The sequence below is a fragment of the Capricornis sumatraensis genome, chromosome 5 (genome assembly GCF_032405125.1).
Source record: "Capricornis sumatraensis isolate serow.1 chromosome 5, serow.2, whole genome shotgun sequence".
NCBI classification, from domain to species: domain Eukaryota; kingdom Metazoa; phylum Chordata; class Mammalia; order Artiodactyla; family Bovidae; genus Capricornis; species Capricornis sumatraensis.
This window is the reverse complement of record NC_091073.1, coordinates 28,433,971-28,456,380: the sequence shown is the minus strand read 5'-3', so window position 1 is coordinate 28,456,380 and position 22,410 is coordinate 28,433,971. Positions and strand designations below refer to the sequence as shown.

At 36.0% G+C, this 22,410-nt stretch overlaps 1 protein-coding gene across 2 annotated transcripts in view; it reads left to right on the top strand.

Annotated features, from left to right (window-relative positions):
• The window catches only part of AGMO (alkylglycerol monooxygenase), a 390,458-nt gene that overhangs the window by 295,059 nt on the left and 72,989 nt on the right, over positions 1-22,410 (top strand). The window lies entirely within an intron of this gene.

The following is a 22,410-nucleotide window of genomic DNA, read 5'->3' as shown; positions in this document are numbered from 1 at the left end:
TTTGGCTTCTTTTAGGCCCAAGGACAAATCTCAGTTCAGCTAATTTTGTAGTCATGTTGCTGTGGCAAGTTTATTTGGCCTTCCTGACTCTGGTTTCCTAATTTGGAAAAGAGAAATAAAACTACTCTGTGGTTTGGGGTAGAGAAGGACTAACGCAGAATTAATATTGTTAAAATACTTTTACTAGTAATCTCTCAATTACAGTCCTTTTATGATGTGTTTTCACTGCTGTTGTTACTATGCCTATTATTACTAATTGCTAATAGTTAATAGTTAATTTTACTATTGAATAAGGGGAATTTAAGACATGACTTGAGACATGCAGAACAGTTTAAAAAGAAGGTGAAAATGGGATAGCTGTTTCACTCAGATATGATCGGTACTGTGAGCAGGGTCAAGAGGCTGGGACAGTGTGAGCTATACAGAAGTGTGTATTAGTAGGGAGTGATCCTCTGATATTAACTAAATTATCTGGGCACAATATAGAATACTTTATTAGTTGAGAGATTAAATTTGATCATTGTATGGTCTCATTCACTATAAAATTTTTTAATTCTGGGTAAAAATATTATCATCTTAAATCAGTTTATTTCTGTGTATTTTTTCATGAAATATTTTTATTCCATTCATAAATGTTTATATATAAGAAAGACAAATTAAGAAAATTTTATATACAGTATAATACTCTGATATACTTCAATTAACATTGTATTGTTTATATTTTCAGTATATTTTCAGAACTCAACACCATACTATTTAATGATCACAAAAATGTGCATATAATGATGCCATAACGTTATGAGTAAATAGTCCCTATTTATGGAATGTGGACTTCCAAAATTTCTTCCAAATTTTGATTGTTATACATTAAACTGTGCTGAGTATGCAGTTCCTAAGAACTGTTTTTATAGGTTTTACTATTTCTTCCAAATAACTTTCCAGAATTGGAATTTCTGTATGAAATCTTATGAACATTTTTTAAGAATTATGATAAATATAGCACTGTACTTTATAAAAGTTTTATAAGATTATACATTTCTATGAGAGATGGACACTCACTGACCTCTGTGTTTTCACATCTGTGCATTATTATTTTATTATATTATTATTGACATACAATATTAGTTTTAGGTGGACAAAATAAAGATGCAATACTTTTTATGCTTTGCAAAATGATTACCATAGTAAGTCTAGTCACCATCTGTCACCATACAGTTATTACAATGTTTTTGACAACATACCCTATGTTGTACACTATATCCCCTTGATATTTTATACTTGAAAGTTTGTACTTCTTAATCTTCTTCGCCTATTTTTCGTGTTTCCCCCCCTCCTCCCCTCTAGCAACCGCCAGTGTGTTTTCTGAGTCTATGAGTCTGTTTTCTTTTTTGTTTTGTCTGTTCATTTGTTTTGTGGATCCCATTTAGAAGTTAAATTACATGGCATTTATCTTTCTCTGACTTACTTTACTTGGCAAAATAAAGGTTCCTTCATGTTGTCATGAATGGCAACATTTGATTCATTTTTGTGTTTTAGAGTTGAGAATATATATATATACACACACATATATATATACATACCACATCATTTTTATTCATCTATCTGTCAAAGGAAACATGTTGCTTCTGTACCTTAGTTATTGTAAGTAATACTTCAATGAATATGGGGTGCATATATATTTTCTAAATAGTGTTTTTGGTTCTTTTGCAAAAATCCCAGGCATAGAATTGCTAGATCATATGGAGTTCTATTTTTAATTTTCGGAGGAAGCACCATTCCCACCAACAGTGCAAGTTTCCCTTTTCTCCGTATTCTCACCAACATATGTCATTTCTTGTCTTTTTGATAATAGCCATTCTGACAAATGTGAGGTGGTATATCTTATTGTAACTTTGATTCACATTTTCCTGATGGTTAATGTTGTTAAGCTTCTTGCATGTGCCTCTTTGCCATCTGTATGTCTTTCAAAAAATGTCTATTCAGGTCCTCTGCTCATTTTTAAATTGGGTTTTTTGTTTGTTTGTTTTATTTTATATTGAGTCATATGAGTAACTTTATATATTTTGGATATCAACCATTTTCAGATAAATCTCTACAAATATCTTCTCCCATTCAGTAAGTTGCCTTTTGTTTTGTTGATGATTTCCTTTGCCATGCAAAACCATTTTAGCTGACTTAGTCCTGTTTGTTTATTTTTGCTTTTGTTGCCTTTGTTTGAAGAGATAGATTCCCCCCAAATATTTCTAGGATTGATGTCAAAGAGCAGAGCATACAGCTTGTGTTTTCTTCTGGAACTTTACAGTTTCGGGTCTGACATTTAAATCTTTAATCCATCTTGAGGGTCTTTTATATTGATGTATTTAGTCCAGTTTTATCCTTTTGCATGTAGTTGTCCTATTTTCCCAGCATCTTTTATTGAGGAGATTCTTTTCCTCACTGTATATTTTTGCCTCCTTTATCATACATTACTCGATGGTAGAAATATTGGCTTATTTATGTATTATTTTAATTAAAAGTTCTTGTGTTAAAAGTGAGGACTAAATTTTACACCATCTTGTCATTCTCTAACCATATTTTTGTGAGTTGGAGGCTGTAGTCTCCTTCCCATTCCCACATCTCCTATCATTCCTCCCTACATTGTTCTCCGTGGCAATTACTGCCAATAATGTCACACCTATTCATCTTTTTAGTGTCTCTCCTTCCTGATTAAGGGCAACACTTTTTGCCTATTTGTATGGTACTGTTTCTTCAGATTTAGAACAGTGCTTGTCATACAGCATGCACTTTGTTGTTATTGTTCAGTCACTCAGTTGTGTCCAACTCTGTGACCTTCTTGGACTATTCTAGAATACTAGAGTAGGTCCCCATGTTCTTCTCCATGGGATCTTCCCAACCAAGGAATGGAATCCACCTCTCCTATATTGCAGGCACATTCTTTTCTGCTGAGCCACTAGGGAAGCCCTATAGCAAGTGCTTAGTAAATATTTAAGTGAATAAGTGGACATTTATTCTACTTTTATTTTGGTCAGTTTTTTAGTCCATTTATCTTTTAAGTGGTGTATGTTTTCTAAATATTAATGAGGATTGTATACAAGTCTTTTATCTTTTGTATACAAGATTGTATACAAGTCTTTTATTAACATATTATGCTCTGAAAATATTTTGTATATAAGATTGTATACAATATTTGTATACAAGGTTGTATACAAGTCTTTTATTAACATATTATGCTCTGAAAATATTTTCCTGGTTTGTAGTTTGACATATATACTAGAAAAAATGTCTAATTAATAAATACATAAATTTATTTATGACAGTATAGACATAAATATTACCAATATTTCTATCAGATATATGTTTCAGGAATATAAAAGAAATGAAGACTGGAATGGTAGTTACCAGAGTTTGGAGAGTAGAGGAAATAGGGAAATATTGGTCAAAGTTTTCACACTTACAGTTTTAAGATAAGTAAGTTCTGGGGATCTAATGTACAGCATGATGATTTTATGTTAATAATAGTGTACCCTATACTTGAAGATTGCTGTATGCTTAGTCATTCAGTCGTGTCCGACTCTTTGCAACCCCATGGACTGTAGCCCTCCTGGCTCCTCTGTCCATGGGATTTTTCAGACAAGAGTGCTGGAGTGGGTTGTCATTTCCTTCTCCAGGGGGTCTTCCTGACCCTGGGATCGAATCCGCTTCTCCTAAGTCTCCTGCTTGTCAGGCACGTTCTTTACCCCTAGCACCACCTGGGAAGCCCCTGAAAGTTACTGAGAAAACAGATCTTATATGTTCTTACACACACACACACACACACACACACACACACACAAAGACAGTAGATGTGTGATGTGATAGAGGTGTTAGCTGACACCATAGATATAATCATTTTGCAATATATAAATGTGTCAAATCAACAACTTGTGTACCTTAAACTGACACAATGTGCATGCATGCTAAGTGACTTCAATCGTGTCCAACTCTTTGCCACGATATGGACTATGTATAGCCCACCAGACTCCTCTGTCTATGGGATTCTCGAGGCAAGAAAACTGGAGTGGATTTCCATTTCCTTCTCCAAGGGATCTTCCTGATTCAGGGATTGAACCCACATCCCTATGCCTCCTGCATTGGTAGGCAGGTTCTTTACCACTAGGGCCACCTGGGAAGACACGATGTTCTACATCAGTTATATCTTAATAAAGTTGGGAAAATAGATATTTTAAACTTGTGAGCATCTGCTCATCTTTTCTCTTGCAGTTATAATTATGTCTATAGCTTTAAAGATCAGATATTTTTCTATCATTTTTGAGGTTGTAAAAAGTAATTCAGTTCTATTAGATTTTAATTTATATGGTTTCTTTATTATTTTTTATTATTTTCTTTAGATATTAAATTTATGATATGGGCTTAAAATTGTGGTTTCGTGATCATTGTTGTACTAGTTTTTGAACGAATAGCTTGACTTTCTATTTTTATGTTTTTTATCATATATTGAATTATTACATGTATCCTATGAATTATTTTCCATTGTCATGTTTTGTTGATCATAATGAAACTTTACACTTTAGTTTAATTTGGGAAAAGTTCAAACAACTTCTAGTGATGTTTGATGGTATTTTAAGCCTCTAAACAAATATAAAACTATTCAACACCTTTAAAATAATCAGCTTTTCCATCCCCCCATTATCTATTATTAAATTATACACATTTTTTAAGGGAATATTTTTAATATTGCTTTATGTATATAGCAGATTATCTTCAGGTATATAGCACTTTTTTATTAGGATTATCCCCATGTAGTTTATACTTTTGTTATTGAAAGTGAAATTTTGTTATATTTTGATATTATTGATGTATTAAAATATTAGTTCACATTTATATTGCAACTGAATATTTATTTTGCAATATTATTAATTCTAATTGTTTAATGTATTACTTTGGGATTATGAGACTTGATAATTTACTTTTTTGCTTTTCTGTTTTTATTTTTGTTTCATTGTAAGTAAAATATTACAGGTATATCTGTATTACAGCATGATGTAATATGCTAGCATGTTATGACCAAGCTGTTGTGCGTTTATACTCTATCCTCTAATAATATAAGAAAAACTAACTCTTAAATGTTATGTCTGTTCCTCTATGGTTAAATGCCTGCTTGGTTACACCTTGGTTAATCTCAGTAGGATGTGCTAGTGATTTGCTACATAGTTTGAAACATATGCTTTATTTTCTTGAATCTGTTCAAGATTTTAGACTTGAACTATTTGCTTGTTATTAAATATAAATGCTTGAAACTAAGATACCTATTCAGTAATACATTTTAACCAATATTAAGCAACTAACTCTCCTTTTTAAAACATTTCTTCTTAGATTTATGCTATTTTTTTGCCTGATGTATATCTCAGCTACACCATTTCTGCTGTGTACTAATAACTGCTTATCTTTGTAGTACTTGAAAGTTTATTATGTGATTTTAGTTAATACCACTATTCCTTAAGAGATACTGCATTTTCATGCATTCTGAATGTTTTAGTCATTACACAACAGTTTACCATGTGTAAGTTCTAAGAGTCTGGATATATTTGAAATTGAAGGTGATGAGGGAGACATTATTTTAAACAAAGAAAATGGCTAGAGTATTAGTTTAATGCTCACTGGAATAAAAGGCTGAGCATGGCTTAAACACGCACACAGTGCAGAAAATCAGGCATAGTTTATATGACTTTCACCAGTTATTACTGGTCTTTCTGTGAACAGCTAGGCATAGGTTTTAGTCATTGGCTTGAGGAGCCAGACTGCAAGCTGTGATGTACCACTCCTTTGTAACGAGTACCTTGGGTTTGTGTTTTTGTTTTCTTTTTTTTTAATTTTATATAGCTTGGAGAAATCATGGGATAATCCGTACTTTATTAGGATTATATAGAAATCATTCAGGAACAACTGCATCTTTCTCTTACTCTAATTCCTCTACCAGCTTTTTAAACTTTACCTAAGCTGCCCTGGTTAGCTAGGTATACTCTGAAATCTTTCAGTGTTGTCAGAAAAATGACCTATAGCTATAGGTCTCTCCTTTTCCTTACTTAGCTTTTCATTGTAAAAAATCATCAGGCTTTGAAGTGGGTAAAACTTGCCCAGCCTAAGTGGCATTAACTAAGTCAAGGCCAGGTTAGCTATAGGTCTCTCCTTTTCCTTACTTAGCTTTTCATTGTAAAAAATCATCAGGCTTTGAAGTGGGTAAAACTTGCCCAGCCTAAGTGGCATTAACTAAGTCAAGGCCAGGTTAGCTATAGGTCTCTCCTTTTCCTTACTTAGCTTTTCATTGTAAAAAATCATCAGGCTTTGAAGTGGGTAAAACTTGCCCAGCCTAAGTGGCATTAACTAAGTCAAGGCCAGGTATACCAGTGGTCAGAGACTGAAAGGAAGATGGATCTTAGATGAAGATGACAATAGGTCTCACTTCTCTTTGAGGAACCTTTACTATAAACCTAGTCATAGAATAAATGTCATTATTTGTTAAGTAGGAAGTAAATAGGCTTCCCTCGTGGCTCAGACAGTAAAGAATCTGCTTGCAATGCAGGAGACCCAGGTTCAATCCCTGGGCTGGGAAGATTCCCTGGAGAAGGGAATGGCAACCCACCCCAGTATTATTGCCTGGAGAATTCCATGAACAGAGGAGCCTTGCAGGCTACAGTCCATGAGGTCACAGCAAGTCAGACACAACTGAGCAGCTAAAACACTAGGTCACCACGGAGCACTGAGCAGAGCACCCTGTGCTATATGGTAGGTTCTCATTAGTTATCTATTTTACACATAGTATCATTAGTATATATTTATTAATCCCTCTCTCCCAATTTCTCTCGTATTGGTACTTTTGTTCTTTCCATCTGTGTCTCTAATTCTGCCTTGTAAATATGATGATTTATAACATTTTTTTCAGATTCCACATATATACATTAATAAATGGTATTTGTTTTTCTCTTTCTGACTTACTTCAGTCTGTATGACAGTATCTAGGTCTATCCACGTCTCTACAAATGACCCAGTTTCAGCCTTATTATGGCTGAGTAATACTCCACTATATATTTGTATCACAACTTCTTTATCCATTCCCCTGTTGGTGGACATTTAGGTTGCTTCTGTGTCTTGGCTATTGTAAATAGTGCTGCAGTGAACACTGGGGTGCAAGTGTCTTTTTGAATTGTGGTTTTTTCTGGGTATATGCCTAGTAGTGGGATTACTGGGTCACATGAGAGATATTCCATATTCCTGGGTGGGAAGAATCAATATTGTGAAAATGACTACTACCAAATGCAATCTATAGATTCAATGTGATCCCTATCAAATTACCAGTGGCATTTTTCACAGAACTAAAACAAAAAGTTTCACAATCCATGTAGAAACACAGAAGACCCCAAATAGCCATGGTAGGTCTTGAGAAAGAAGAATGGATCTGGAAGAATCAACTTTCCTGACTTCAGATTATACTACAAAGCTATAGTTATCAAGACAGTATGATACTGGCACAAAAACAGAAATATAGACCAATGGAACAAGACAGAAAGCCCAGTAATAAACCCACTCACCTATGAGTACCTTATTTTTGACACAGGAGACAACAATATACAATGGGGCAAAGACAGCCTCTTCAATAAGCGGTGCTGGAAAACTGGACAGCTACATGTAAAAGAATTAAATTAGAACACTTCCTAACACCATACACAAAGATAAACTCAAAGTAGATTAAAGATCTAAATGTAAGACCAGAAGCTATAAAACTCTTAGAGGAAAATATAAGCAGAACATTGAATGACATAAATCAAAGAAAGATCCTCTATAACCCGCCTCCTAGAGTAATGGACATAAAAACAAAAGTAAACAAGTGGGACCTAATCAAACTTAAAAGCTTTTGCACAGCAAATGAAACTGTAAACAAGGTGAAAAGACAATCCTTAGAATAGGAAAAAGTAATAGTAAATGAAACAACTGACAAAGGATTAATTTCGAAATTGAGCTCATACAACTCAATACCAGAAAAACAAACAACCCAATCAAAAATTGGGAAAAAGACCTAAACAAACATTTCTTCAAAGAAGACATACAGATGGCTAACAGACACATGAAAAGATGCTCAACATCACTCATTGTTAGAGAAATGCAAATCAAAACTGCAATGAGATATCACCTCACACTGGCAGAATGGCCATCATCCAAAAGTCTACAAACAATAAGTGCTGGAGAGGGTGTGGAGTAAAGGGAACGCTCTTGCACTGTTGGTGGGAATGTAAATTGATACAGCCACTATGGAAGACGGTATGGAGATTCCTTAAAAAACTGGGAATAAACCATCATATGACCTAGCAATCCCAGTCCTGGGCATATGCCTTGAGGAAACCAAAAGTGAAAAAGTCACATGAACCCCATTGTTCATTGCAGCACTATTTACAATAGCTAGAACATGGAAGCAACCTAGATGTCAATCAAGAGATGAATGGATAAAGAAGTTGTGGTACATATACATAATGGAATATTGCTGCTAAGTCACTTCAGTCATGTCTGACTCTGTGCGACCCCATAGACGGCAGCCCACCAGGCTCCCCTGTCCCTGGGATTCTCCAGGCAAGAACTCTGGAGTGGGTTGCCATTTCCTTCTCCAATGCATGAAAGTGAAAAGTGAAAGTGAAGTCCCTCAGTCGTGTCCAACTCCTAGTGACCATGAACTACAGCCCACCAGACTCCTCCATCCATGGGATTTTCCAGGCAAGAGTACTGGAGTGGGGTGCCATTGCCTTCTCTGTAACGGAATATTACTCAGCTTTAAAAAAGGAATGCATTTGAGTCAGTTCTAATGAGGTGGATGAACCTAGAGCCTATTATACAGAGTGAAATAAGTCAAAAAGAGAAAGATAAATATTGTATACTAACAAATATATATGGAATCTAGAAAGATGGTACCAAAGAATTTATTTGCAGGGGAGCGGTGGAGAAACAGACATAGAGAACAGAATGGTGGACATGGAGAGAGGGGAGGAGAGGGTGAGATGTATGGAGAGAGTAACATGGAAACTTACATTACCATATGTAAAATAGATGGCCAACAGAAATTTGCTGTATGTCTTGGAACCCAAACAGGGGCTCTCTATCAACCTAGAATGGTGGGATGGGGAGGAATAGGAGGGAGGTTCAAGAGTGAGGGGACATATATATACCTAGGGCTGATTCATGTCCATGTTTAACAGAAAATAACAAAATTCTGTAAAGCAATTATCCTTCAATTAAAAAATATACAAATTTTTTTAAAAGCAAAAAAAAAAAAAATCCTTGACTCTTCATTGTCTATGGGAGATGATCCAAATATGTCTGAAAGGCATTTAATCAATTATTTACATCTACCTTTATTTATTTACATCAATAAATTTATTTACATCAATAAATTTATTTACATCAATAAATTTATTTACATCTACCTTAAAATCTCAACATGTGGCCATGTTCATGCTTCTCACACTGTTGCTGCAGTCTACATCCCAAGTCCTTCTTCCCTATTTACAGTCCCCATGCTTCCTCTACTGCCTTTGTTTGTTTTTTTTTAATTTTTATTTTTACTTTATTTTACTTTACAATACTGTATTGGTTTTGCCATACATTAATATGAATCCACCATGGGTGTCTACTGCCTTTGTATAATTTTTTTTTCTTCTTCATTCAATGAACTCCTGCCTTCCATCTAATGCTCCCCTTTAAGGTAGCACCCATTCTGAGGTTTTCTTAGGTGCTCAAAGGCTGCATCTTCTCTGATACTTTCACGTAATGTCTTTATTATGTGTTTATATGGCTGTCTTCTGCTAGACTCGGTCCTTTGAAGGGAGGGAATTTGTATTAAAATTATTTATATCTACTTCACTGTGTATACTATGGTTCTTATTACTTAAGAGCTGTTCAGTGGATTATTTTTAAAGTGAAAAAGTGAACTTTAAAGGTTATAATATTTTTCATGGTTTATAAAGAGCTTCTTTTTCATTAATATATAGTCAAGCAATGAGAATATTTTATATATTTTTGAAAAAATTCCATGTTACAGAGATTGAGTCATATTTAAGAAATCTCTAAATGCACAAAATTTGAAAAGTAATAGATCAAACAAAAGCTTCTGTATTGTACAGATTTCCATGTTTCTGGAATATATAATCGATGATCAAAGTATTAAAGATTTCCTTTTGGGTGTAATAAATAATAATTGTCAAAGAAAGTTTTTGTATAGTCTACATTTTTCTATACTTATATATAAGCTTGTATAGAAGCTTATTTTAAAGATAAACTAAAAATTCAAATACCTTAAGAAATATAACATGCACCATCTAAGGATCTGACAAAATTGTAAATATCATCTGACTTGCACATCTTGTGGTATTCTAAGTACTAGAGGAACTTCTGGGATCCAGAGAGTTCATAAAGCTTGTTTTGTTGTGAGTGAAATGAATGAAATTTATCTCAGTAAAAAGAGCTAAATTAGGTTAAACAGCCTCCATTGTCTGTCCTAATAGATGATTTCCTAGCTCTTCTTTCTTAATAAAAAATTGGGGGAAAGTTAAAATTATAGATTCCTACCCAGTCATCCAGAAATTATGAATTGAATATCAGTATGGGGTATCAAAAATCTCTGTCTTAACTATCCTTCAACCAATTATTTAAATCATCACAGAAGTTTTGGAAATACTGGCATAAGTAAAATTTAAATGGTTTTTGTTTGGTTTACTTTAAATGATCTGGTAAGAGAAAGTGAGTATGCTGACTTTCCTTGGTTCTAGGTACTTTCACAGTCAGCATCTTTGCTGTAGATATCTTTGCCTCAGCATCTTTGTCCCAAACATTTACTCATAACTAATTGGTCATCAGGCAGTTTTGCCATAAAGATTAAACAGTGAAAATGTAAGATGAGACATTAAAGAAGACATAAAGAAACATGAGAAATAAATAACAAAATTAATAAGACTTTATTGTGAAACAAAATATTTGAATACATTTAAAATATGTATAGACTCATGACAATTCTATACAAACAACAGATTTTATTTAGAGGCTGTGCTAAGCCTTTGTCTTCCAAGTCTTTTGTTCATGGTATTTTTATATTCTTTTTGGCGTTATGTTTTTCTGGCTTCTTGTTTCAACTTTTCTTTTAGCACCACACTTTCACTAAAATTTCTTTCTTCATTATAAGATGTATCAGTTTCCAAAATTTCAGTTCAGTTGAGTTCAGATAAGTCGCTCAGTCATGTCCGACTCTGTGACTCCATGAATCACAGCACATCAGGCCTCCCTATCCATCACCAACTCCCAGAGTTCACTCAGACTCACGTCCATCGAGTCGGTGATCCAGCCATCTCATCCTCTGTCGTCCCCTTCTCCTCCTGCCCCCAGTCCCTCCCAGCATCAGAGACTTTTCCAATGAGTCAACTCTTCGCATGAGGTGGCAAAAGTATTGGAGTTTCAGCTTCAGCATCAGTCCTTCCAAAGAACACCCAGGGCTGATCTCCTTTAGGATGGACTGGTTGGATCTCCTTGTAGTCCAAGGGACTCTCAAGAATTTTCTCCAATACCACAGTTCAAAAGCATCAATTCTTCGGCACTCAGCTTTCTTCACAGTCCAACTTTCACATCCATACATGACCACTGGAAAAACCATAGCCTTGACTAGATGGACCATTGTTGGCAAGGTAATATCTCTGCTTTTAAATATGCTATCTAGGTTGGTCATAACTTTCCTTCCAAAGAGTAAGCGTCTTTTAATTTCATGGCTGCAGTCACCATCTGCAGTGATTTTGGAGCCCCCCAAAATAAAGTCTGACACTGTTTCTGCTGTTTCCCCATCTATTTGCCATGAAGTGATGGGACCAGATGCCATGATCTTCATTTTCTGAATATTGAGCTTTAAGCCAACTTTTTCACTCTCCTCTTTCACTTTAATTAAGAGGCTTTTTAATTCCTCTTCACTTTCTGCCATAAGGGTGGTGTCATCTGCATACCTGACGTTATTGATATTTATCCTGTCAATCTTGATTCTAGCTTGTGCTTCTTCCAGTCCAGCGTTTCTCATGATGTACTCTGCATAGTAGTTAAATAGACAGGGTGACAATATACAGCTTTGATGTACTCCTTTTCCTATTTGGAACCAGTCTGATATTCCATGTCCAGTTCTAATTGTTGCTTCCTGATCTGCATATAGGTTTCTCAAGAGGCAAGTCAGGTGGTCTGGTATTCCCATCTCTTTCACATCAGGAGGCATATTTGTAACTGAGCTTCATGTTGCATTGTAAAGACCTCTGTACAATTGTTTGCTCCTGGCATATTTTCTCATATCCTGTGATTAATGTTTTATAGTTCTATGGAAAATGTGGGTTCTACTCTGTGCCTTCAGCATCTTTGACCTCTTTCTCGTCAAATGTAGCATTTCAAAAAAATTTTTAAAAACAAAATTCATTGGGCAAATCATTATCATCTGTCCACTCAAAAAAGCCATCAATAATGTCACTAACTGAAAGCAATGCTCACCCATTTCAACTAGTTGATACCCTACTGTCAACCAGTTATTGTACCTTTCACTGACAAAATTGCCTATGGCCAATAGTTATTTTTTGCTCTTGATCTCTTTCTCCTCCAATGTAGTGTACATGAAAACAAGGAACAAACTCTTGAAGCAAGTCATTGTCATCTGTCAGCTTGATAATTCATCAATACTGTCACTAACTGGAGAAAGTGCTAATATATTTCAACCAGTTAAAACCAAACTGTCAAACCAAAAACTGCCAACCAGTTATTTTATGTTCATGAGCAAAATTGCATTATGGCCAATTAGTTATGGGTTGAAAATATTTGCAGCAAAGATGCTTATTCTGAAAACACAACATAATAACCTAATAGAGAGATAGAGAGAATTCACCTTATTTATATGCAAATTCATGATATGAACCAGTTTCCTAGTGGCTTGATTCTTCCGTAACCACATGTAAGCCCAACTTCTTCTCCTTAAATTCAGGTTGCTGCTACTAAGTTGCTTCAGTCATGTCCGACTCTGTGTGACCCCATAGACGGTTGCCCACCAGGCTCTGCCGCTCCTTGGATTCCCCAGGCAAGAACACTGGAGTGGGTTGCCATTTCTTTCTCCAATGCATGAAAATGAAAAGTGAAAGTGAAGTCACTCAGTCATGTCTGCCTCTTTATGACCCCATGGACTGCAGCCTACCAGGCTCCTCCATCCATGGGATTCTCCAGCCAAGAGCAATGGAGTGGGGTGCCATTGCCTTCTCCATATATTCAGGTTAGGCAACACCTAGAACAACGAAAAACACATGAGGGACATTGAATTTAGTCTTGTCAGAAGATAATAATGAATGCATTTTATTATTGTCTCTTAGGTTTTGAGCAGTCCAACAGAAAGAAAACTTCATGGATTTTATTTAACCAAAGAGTTCCCTACGTTAACACAATTCAGAAACTTTTTCTGAGCTCCTTCATCCTTCAGTTCAGTTCAATTCAGTCACTCAGTCGTGTCCGACTCTTTGCGAACCCATGAATCGCAGCACGCCAGTCCTCGCTATTCAACAGCATCTCCTGGAGTTCACTCAGACTCACGTCCATCAAGTCCATGATACCATTCAGCCATCTCATCCTCGGTCGTCCCCTTCTCCTCCTGCTCCCAATCCCTCCCAGCATCAGCGTCTTTTCCAATGAGTCAACTCTTCGCATGAGGTGGCCAGAGTACTGGAGTTTCAGCTTTAGCATCATTTCTTCCAAAGAAATCCCAGGGTTGATCTCCTTCAGAATGGACTGGTTGGATCTCCTTGCAGTCCAAGGGACTCTCAAGAGTCTTCTCCAGCACCACAGTTCAAAAGCATCAATTCTTCGGTGCTCAACCTTCTTCACAGTCCAACTCTCACATCCATACATGACCACAGGAAAAACCATAGCCTTGACTAGACGGACCTTAGTCGGCAAAGTAATGTCTCTGCTTTTGAATATGCTGTCTAGGTTGGTCATAACTTTTCTTCCAAGGAGTAAGCGTCTTTTAATTTCATGGCTGCAATCACCATCTGCAGTGATTTTGGAGCCCCCAAAAATAAAGTCTGACACTGTTTCCACTGTTTCCCCATCTATTTCCCATGAAGTGATGGGACCGGATCCCATGATCTCCATTTTCTGAATGTTGAGCTTTAGGCCAACTTTTTCACTCTCCTCTTTCAGTTTCATCAAGAGGCTTTCTAGTTCCTCTTCACTTTCTGCCATAAGGGTGTTGTCATCTGCATATCTGAGGTTATTGATATTTCTCCCGGCAATCTTGATTCCAGCTTGTGTTTCTTCCAGTCCAGCATTTCTCATGATGTACTCTGCATATAAGTTAAATAAGCAGGGTGACAATATACAGCCTTGATGTACTCCTTTTCCTATTTGGAACCAATCTGTTGTCCCATGTCCAGTTCTAACTGTGGCTTCCTGACCTGCATACAGATTTCTCAAGAGGTAGGTCAGGGGGTCTGGTATTCCCATCTCTTTCATAATTTTCCACAGTCACAGTTGTGATCCACACAGTCAAAGGCTTTGGCATAGTCAATAAAGCAGAAATAGTTGTGTTTCTGGAACTCTCTTGCTTTTTCCATGATCCAGCAGATGTGGGCAATTTGATCTCTGGTTCCTCTGCCTTTTCTAAAACCAGCTTGAACATCAGGGAGTTCACGGTTCACGTATTGCTGAAGCCTGGCTTGGAGAGTTTTGAGCATTACTTTACTAGCAATTGTGTGCAATTGTGCGGTAGTTTGAGCATTCTTTTGCATTGCCTTTCTTTGGAATTGGGATGAAAACTGACCTTTTCCAGTTGTGTGGCCACTGCTCAGTTTTCCAAAGTTGCTGGCATATTGAGTGCAGCACTTTCACAACATTGTCTTTCAGGATTTGAAATAGCTCAACTGGAATTCCATCACCTCCACTAGCTTTGTTCGTAGTGATGCTTTCTAAGGCCCACTTGACTTCACATTCCAAGATGTCTGGTTCTAGATTAGTGATCACATCATCATGACTATCTGGGTCATGAAGATCTTTTTTGTACAGTTTTCCTGTGTATTCTTGCCACCTCTTTTTAATATCTTCTGCTTCTGTTAGGTCCATAACATTTCTGTCCTTTATTGAGCCCATCTTTGCATGAAATGTTCCCTTGGTATCTCTAATTTTCTTGAAGAGATCTCTAGTCTTTCCCAATGTGTTGTTTTCCTCTATTTCTTTGCATTGATCGCTGAAGAAGGCTTTCTTATCTCTTCTTGCTATTTTTTGGAACTCTGCATTCAGATGCTTATATCTTTCCTTTTCTCCTTTGCTTTTCTCCTCTCTTCTTTTCACAGCTATTTGTAAGGCCTCCCCAGACAGCCATTTTGCTTTTTTGCATTTCTTTTCCATGGGGATGGTCTTGATCCCTGTCTCCTGCACAATGTCACGAACCTCCGTCCATAGTTCATCAGGCACTCTATCAATCAGATCTAGGCCCTTAAATCTATTTCTCACTTCCACTGTATAATCATAAGGGATTTGATTTAGGTCATACCTGAATGGTCTAGCGGTTTTCCCTACTTTCTTCAATTTAAGTCTGAATTGCTGGAGCAGCTGTGAAGAGATACCCCCACGTCCAAGATAAGAGAAACCGAAGTAAGATGGTAGGTATTGCAAGAGGGCATCAGAGGGCAGACACACTGAAACCATACTCACAGAAAACTAGTCAATCTAATCACACTAGGACCACAGCCTTGTCTAACTCAATGAAACCAAGCCATGCCTGCGGGGCAACCCAAGACGGGCGGGTCATGGTGGAGAGGTCTGATAGAATGTGGTCCACTGGGAAAGGGAATGGCAAGCCACTTCAGTATTCTTGCCTTGAGAACCCCATGAAAAGTATGAAAAGGCAATATGATATGACACCAAAAGAGGAACACCCCAGGTTATTAGGTGCCCAATATGCTACTGGAGATCAAAGGAGAAATAACTACAGAAAGAATGAAGGGATGGAGCCAAAGCAAAAACAATATCCAGTGTTGGATGTGACCAGTGATAGAAGCAAGATCTGATGCTGTAAAGAGCAATATTGCATAGGAACCTGGAATGTCAGGTCCATGAATCAAGGCAAATTGGAAGTGGTCAAACAAGAGATGGCAAAGGTGAACGTTGACATTCTAGGAATCAACGAACTAAAATGGACTGGAATGGGTGAATTTAACTCAGGTGACCATTATGTCTACTACTGCAGGCAAAAATCCCTCAGAAGAAATGGAGTAGCCATCATGGTCAGCAAAAGAGTCCGAAATGCAGTACTTGGATGTAATCTCAAAAATGACAGAATGATCTCTATTCATCTCCAAGGCAAACCATTCAATATCACAGTTATCCAAGTCTATGCCCCAACCAGTAATGCTGAAGAAGCTGAAGTTCAACGGTTTTATGAAGACCTACAAGACCTTTTAGAACTAACACCCAAAAAAGTTGTCCTTTTCATTATAGGGGACTGGAATGCAAAAGTAGGAAGTCAAGAAACACCTGGAGTAACAGGCAAATTTGGCCTTGGAGTACAGAATGAAGCAGGGTAAAGGCTAATAGAGTTTTGCCAAGAAAATGCACTGGTCATAGCAAACACCCTCTTCCAACAATACAGGAGAAGACTCTACACATGGACATCACCAAATGGTCAACACCGAAATCAGATTGATTATATTCTCTGCAGCCAAAGATAGAGAAGCTCTATACAGTCAACAAAAACAAGACCAGGAGCTGACTGTGGCTCAGATCATGAACTCCTTATTACCTTCATCCTTAACAACCATTAGTGTTCTATGCAAACAGTGCTTTAGAAAACAAATTTTGAAAAATGCTTGAATAAATAATACTGTTGCATGTGATGGCATAACAGACACTTAAAAGTAAAAATGTCAAAAAGAATAATTGTGTAAATTTCTAATGAAGGAGTATGCATTTATTCACCTTTTACTTTAGTAAAGTTTAGCATAGATCATTTTCTCTATTTTAACAGATCAGTAAATTAAGGCATAATACTTACTTTCCTTTCTTTGAATTACTTTTTAAGCACACATGTTTCCCAAGGAAGTCAGTAAAAGCTAGTAACAAATTTTTCATAGATATACTCATGAAGCAATATATATTCGCGAAAAAATATTATAGGGTCTCTGGAGTCTATATATCAAATGCTTTTGTAAATATCTTTTTCAGATAGTATGTACTCTTGGTGAACCACAAAGCATATATTACCCAAATAATGACTAAACCAAAGTTATTATAGTAAAACTCTATACTTATTAGATATATTTTGGATTTTTTTCTATAACTATATATGAGTAAATATTATTCTTAAAATGTGACTGCTGTGTTTTATAAACCTAAGAATCTTAATGGTAGACAACTGTTAAGTTTTTTAACTGGATAACAAATGATAATTCATCATTTATTCCTATAAAAGAATACAGCCAACATTCTTAAAAAATCTGCTACATGCAACTGGTTGGAAGTTTTTTAAAAAACCTGCAATTTCTTTTTTGATATAATGCAAAGCAAGGGACCAGAAAGTTTTTAATGATTTGAATTCTGAATTCAAGTACAGTAAATTAGTTTGTGTATGGACATACAAGTTTAAAAGACAGTTTTGTTTTTTTTGGTAAATAAGAAGGAAGAAGCAGCTCTTCCATTACTCTTAACATTCAACAATAGGAAAAGAAAATATAAAGAATGAATAAAAAATGTTTCAAATTTAGCCAGAAGTGTCAGGTAACAGAGCATCAACACACTTAGCAGACCTCTAACTACCAGAGTTTTGGATAAGCTCCCAGCTTTAGAAGTTGGATGCAGCTGGTATGATATTTGCCAAAATTGATGGAAGCTCCAAGAATGTTTTTTTTAAAAAAGCCTTTTGTTTATAAAGATGGAAATGTTCCTTCTTCTCCATACATAGTTCTCCTTTTTCTCCAGGGTGATTTAATTCCTAAAATCTGTTACTATAGCACATTTAATAACTTATTTTGCAGTATTTTAAACAAAGTGATAAAATTAAACTAAAAACCAAAACTGTGCATCAGAATCTTTATGAAAGCATAAGAAAATTTCAGATAAAATTGAAAGTAGAATTTCTATTCCCCCACGTATGTCTACTCCAGTATCCTTGCCTGGAGAAGCCTATGGATAGAGGAGCCTGGCTGGCTACAGTCCAGAGGGTCACACAGAGTTGGACATGACTGAAGCAACTTAGCATGTGTGCACACATGTATATCTAAATTTCTAGTAAGTAAATGCATATACAGATTTGGGTGCAAAACTGTTTCCTTTTCTAATGTATATCAGTGTTCTTCATCCCTTCTTAAGGGAAATTTTAAAAAGAAAATAAGATATAATTCATAGTTTTCATTCATATTTATTATATTAAAAGCTACTGTTGGGGAAAAATGCCTCATGGTAAGATGAGTCCATAAACCTAACTCCAATTTACCATATAAGCTTGACTGAGCAGAATTCTAGCTTAAATTTCTATATTTTACATGTTTAAATTAGGGAAACATAGTTCAAAGTTTAGAAAGGATTATATTTAAAGACTAGTACAATATTTCTGGGCCTCAAATCATAATAATTTAATCAAAATTGATTTTTTCAAAATTATTATTTGAAATGGCAGTAAGCATTCTAGTTGAATTAAATGCCACTCAAGATTCTCCTAGCATCGAGAAAATATTGTGTATATAAATGTTGATTGAAAATGTGAAATAATTAAAAGCATAGAAATTATGAGAAATACCTTTTTTAAAATGAAAACTCATCTGGTAATGCATTCCAAAGAATCAGATTTAACATAGATAGAATTATTTTACCTGTGTTCAAAGGCACCTAAAATATTCACTGATGCCAATATGTTTTGTGAAATATTTTGAAAAGTTTTGATACCTACATATAAATATTTTTACTTCACTCTGTATAATAGGCTCCAGTTTCATCCACTTCATTAGAACTGATTCAAATGCATTCTTTTTAATGGCTAAGTAATATTCCATTGTGTATATGTACCACAGCTATCTTCTCCATTCATCTGCTGATGGACATCTAGGTTGCTTCCATGTCCTGGCTATTATAAACAGTGCTGCAATGAACATTGGTGAAGTAAGCCAGAAAGAAAAACACCAATACAGTATTCAGTTCAGTTCAGCCATTCAGTCATGTCCAGCTCTTTGTGACCCCATGAATCGCAGCACGCCAGGCCTCCCTGTCCATCACCAACTCCCAGACTTCACACAAACTCATGTCCATCGAGTTGGTGATGCCATCCAGCCATCTCATCCTCTGTCGTCCCCTTCTCCTCCTGCCCCCAATCCCTCCCAGCATCAGCGTCTTTTCCAATGAGTCAACTCTTTGCATGAGGTGACCAAAGTATTGGACTATCAGCTTTAGCATCAGTCCTTCCAAAGAAATCCCGGGACTGATCTCCTTTAGGATGGACTGGTTGAATCTTCTTGCAGTCCAAGGGACTCTCAAGAGTCTTCTCCAACACCACAGTTCAAAAGCATCAGTTCTTCGGCACTCAGCTTTCTTCACAGTCCAACTCTCACATCCATACATGACTACTGGAAAAACCATAGCCTTGACTAGATGGACCATTGTTGGCAAGGTAATGTCTCTGCTTTTGAATATGCTATCTAGGTTGGTCATAACTTTCCTTCCAAGGAGTAAGTGTCTTTTAATTTCATGGCTGCAATCACCATCTGCAGTGATTTTGGAACCCCCCAAAATAAAGTCTGACACTGTTTCCACCGTTTCCCCATCTATTTGCCATGAAGTGATGGGACCAGATGCCATGATCTTTGTTTTCTGAATGTTGAGCTTTAAGCCAACTTTTTCACTCTCCTCTTTCACTTTCATCAAGAGGCTTTTTAGCTCCTCTTCACTTTCTGCCATAAGGGTGGTGTCATCTGCATACCTGAGGTTATTGATATTTCTCCCGGCAATCTTGATTCCAGCTTGTGCTTCTTCCAGCCCAGCATTTCTCATGATGTACTCTGCATAGTAGTTAAATAGGCAGGGTGACAATATACACAGTCAAAGGCTTTGGCATAGTCAATAAAGCAGAAATAGATGTTTTCGTGGAACTCTGTTGTTTTTTCCATGATCCAGCGGATGTTGGCAATTTGATCTCTGGTTCTTCTGCCTTTTCTAAAACCAGCTTGAACATCTGAAAGTTCACGGTTCATGTATTGCTAAAGCCTGGCTTGGAGAATTTTGAGCATTACTTTACTAGTGTGTGAGATGAGTGCAATTGTGCGGTAGTTTGAGCATTCTTTGGCATTGCCTTTCTTTGGGATTGGAATGATGCATATATATGGAATTTAGAAAAATGGTAACAGTAACCCTATATGTGAGACAGCCAATGAGACACAGATGTATAGAACAGTCTTGGACTCTGTGGGAGAAGGTGAGGGTGAGATGATTTGAGAGAATAGCATTGAAACATGTATATTATCATATGTGAAACAGATCTCCTGTCAAGGTTCGATATATGAGACAGGGTGCTCAGGGCTGGTGCACTGGGATGACCCAGAGGAATGGGATGGGGAGGGAGGTGGGAGGGGGTTTTAGGATGGGGAACGCATGTACACCTGTGGCAGATTCATGACAATGTATGGCAAAACCCCTACAATGTTGTAAAGTAATTAGTCTCAATTAAAATAAATATAGTTTTAATTTTTAAAAAACTATGTTTATGTATGTGCATATTGATAAATTCTCACAGTATTTTAGATCAAATTGATATAATTCACTTTTAAAATAGTCTATATGACCTCTGCATTGTACTTATAAATGTTCTCACCTATTCAAAAATTGACTACAATCTGTCATGACACAGGATAGGGAAAATAATCTATCTTGTGTCAGGTATAGGACCAAATCATGAGTTGTCTTGAGAGCCAAGTAGAAGACTTCAGAGTTAACATCGCTTATACCTGAACAGGGCAAATGACTTGATGAAAATACAACTCTGTCTGATGAAATATGGGTGGCAGAAAATATAGTAGAAATATAAAATATGGGACAAATTGTAATAGAAGTCCTAAGATATAGTTGCCTGAGTTACTTATTATCAATTATTGCCCATGGTTCTATAATTTGAAAAGCTTAAACAACTATATTTATCAAGTAATCCTTTTATATTTTTTAATCATTTGATAATTACACCCTGAGTTAGTATAATTCCAAGCCCCTTTAAAACCAAACAAATGAATAAACAAAAATGACACCTGATAGCTATCATTTTATGGAAAAGACACATAAAATTTCCATTAAGCTTTTGGAAACATTGATAATTGCCAATGGATATTCATTCAAATCCTCAAAGACCCTAAAAAGGAATTTTGACTTCATGTTGGTAATCACATGTATAGAGAGGAGGGCAAAAATGACAGTGAGAGATTAAGTAAAGTTTGATTTTGAAACAATTGATCTCGAGAAATAGTGAGAAAAAAAGAGAAGAAATAGAAAATTACTTTTATTAAAAAAATTTTAAAGATAATCTGGAAGCAAATATATGTCTAAGCACTATATGTATAGTGCAACTGAGACTTTCTGTGATTGTAATGATTCTGTTTTCTCAACATTATATTAATAATGTCTAATAAAAATAGACAACTTAAAAAAGGAAACTAATGGGGCTCTGTTGTCAAACAGTGATACAGAGATAAGTATTTCTCTATGTATGTTCATATCAATGCTTCTATTAAGAAAAAGACCCTTCTTTATTCTCATGTACCTTTGTGTGGTACCCATAATAAATGTGCAACAAATGTTTGATTGTGGTTTTGTGATGAATAATATAGACATTTAATTTAGGGTGAATTTTAACATATTGATTATCTCTAGTACATATTATTGCGTCTGTCATTATCTCAGAGTTGTTCATTATATTTCTTAGGACCAGAAATATTTATAGTATCTTGGAATTCAGTGTTACCATTTTGTCTGAGGTATGATGAAATTATGACCTCCATTGTGATATAAATTTTTGCCTTCAGTTTGTTAATCACGGCTCTTGGATATTGTCAATTTATGTTTCTCAGCATGTGTGCACCCATTTTTATCCTGCCACCCTACCAATTGAGATAGATAAATAAGAAGCTGTATGGTCTCCTTGGTGAGCCTATAGTACAATAATGAGTCACTAACAAAAGGTGGATGTGGAAAAATGTGAACTGTTGTACTGAACTGTATAACCCAATTCATCCCTGAATAACTGTCTTGACCATAAGTAAAATATTGAATGAAAACAAATATGGATTGGTTTACATGAAATCACTGTTGGGACATCCCAAAATAATAATCTGGATGTCTTTTTAGCTT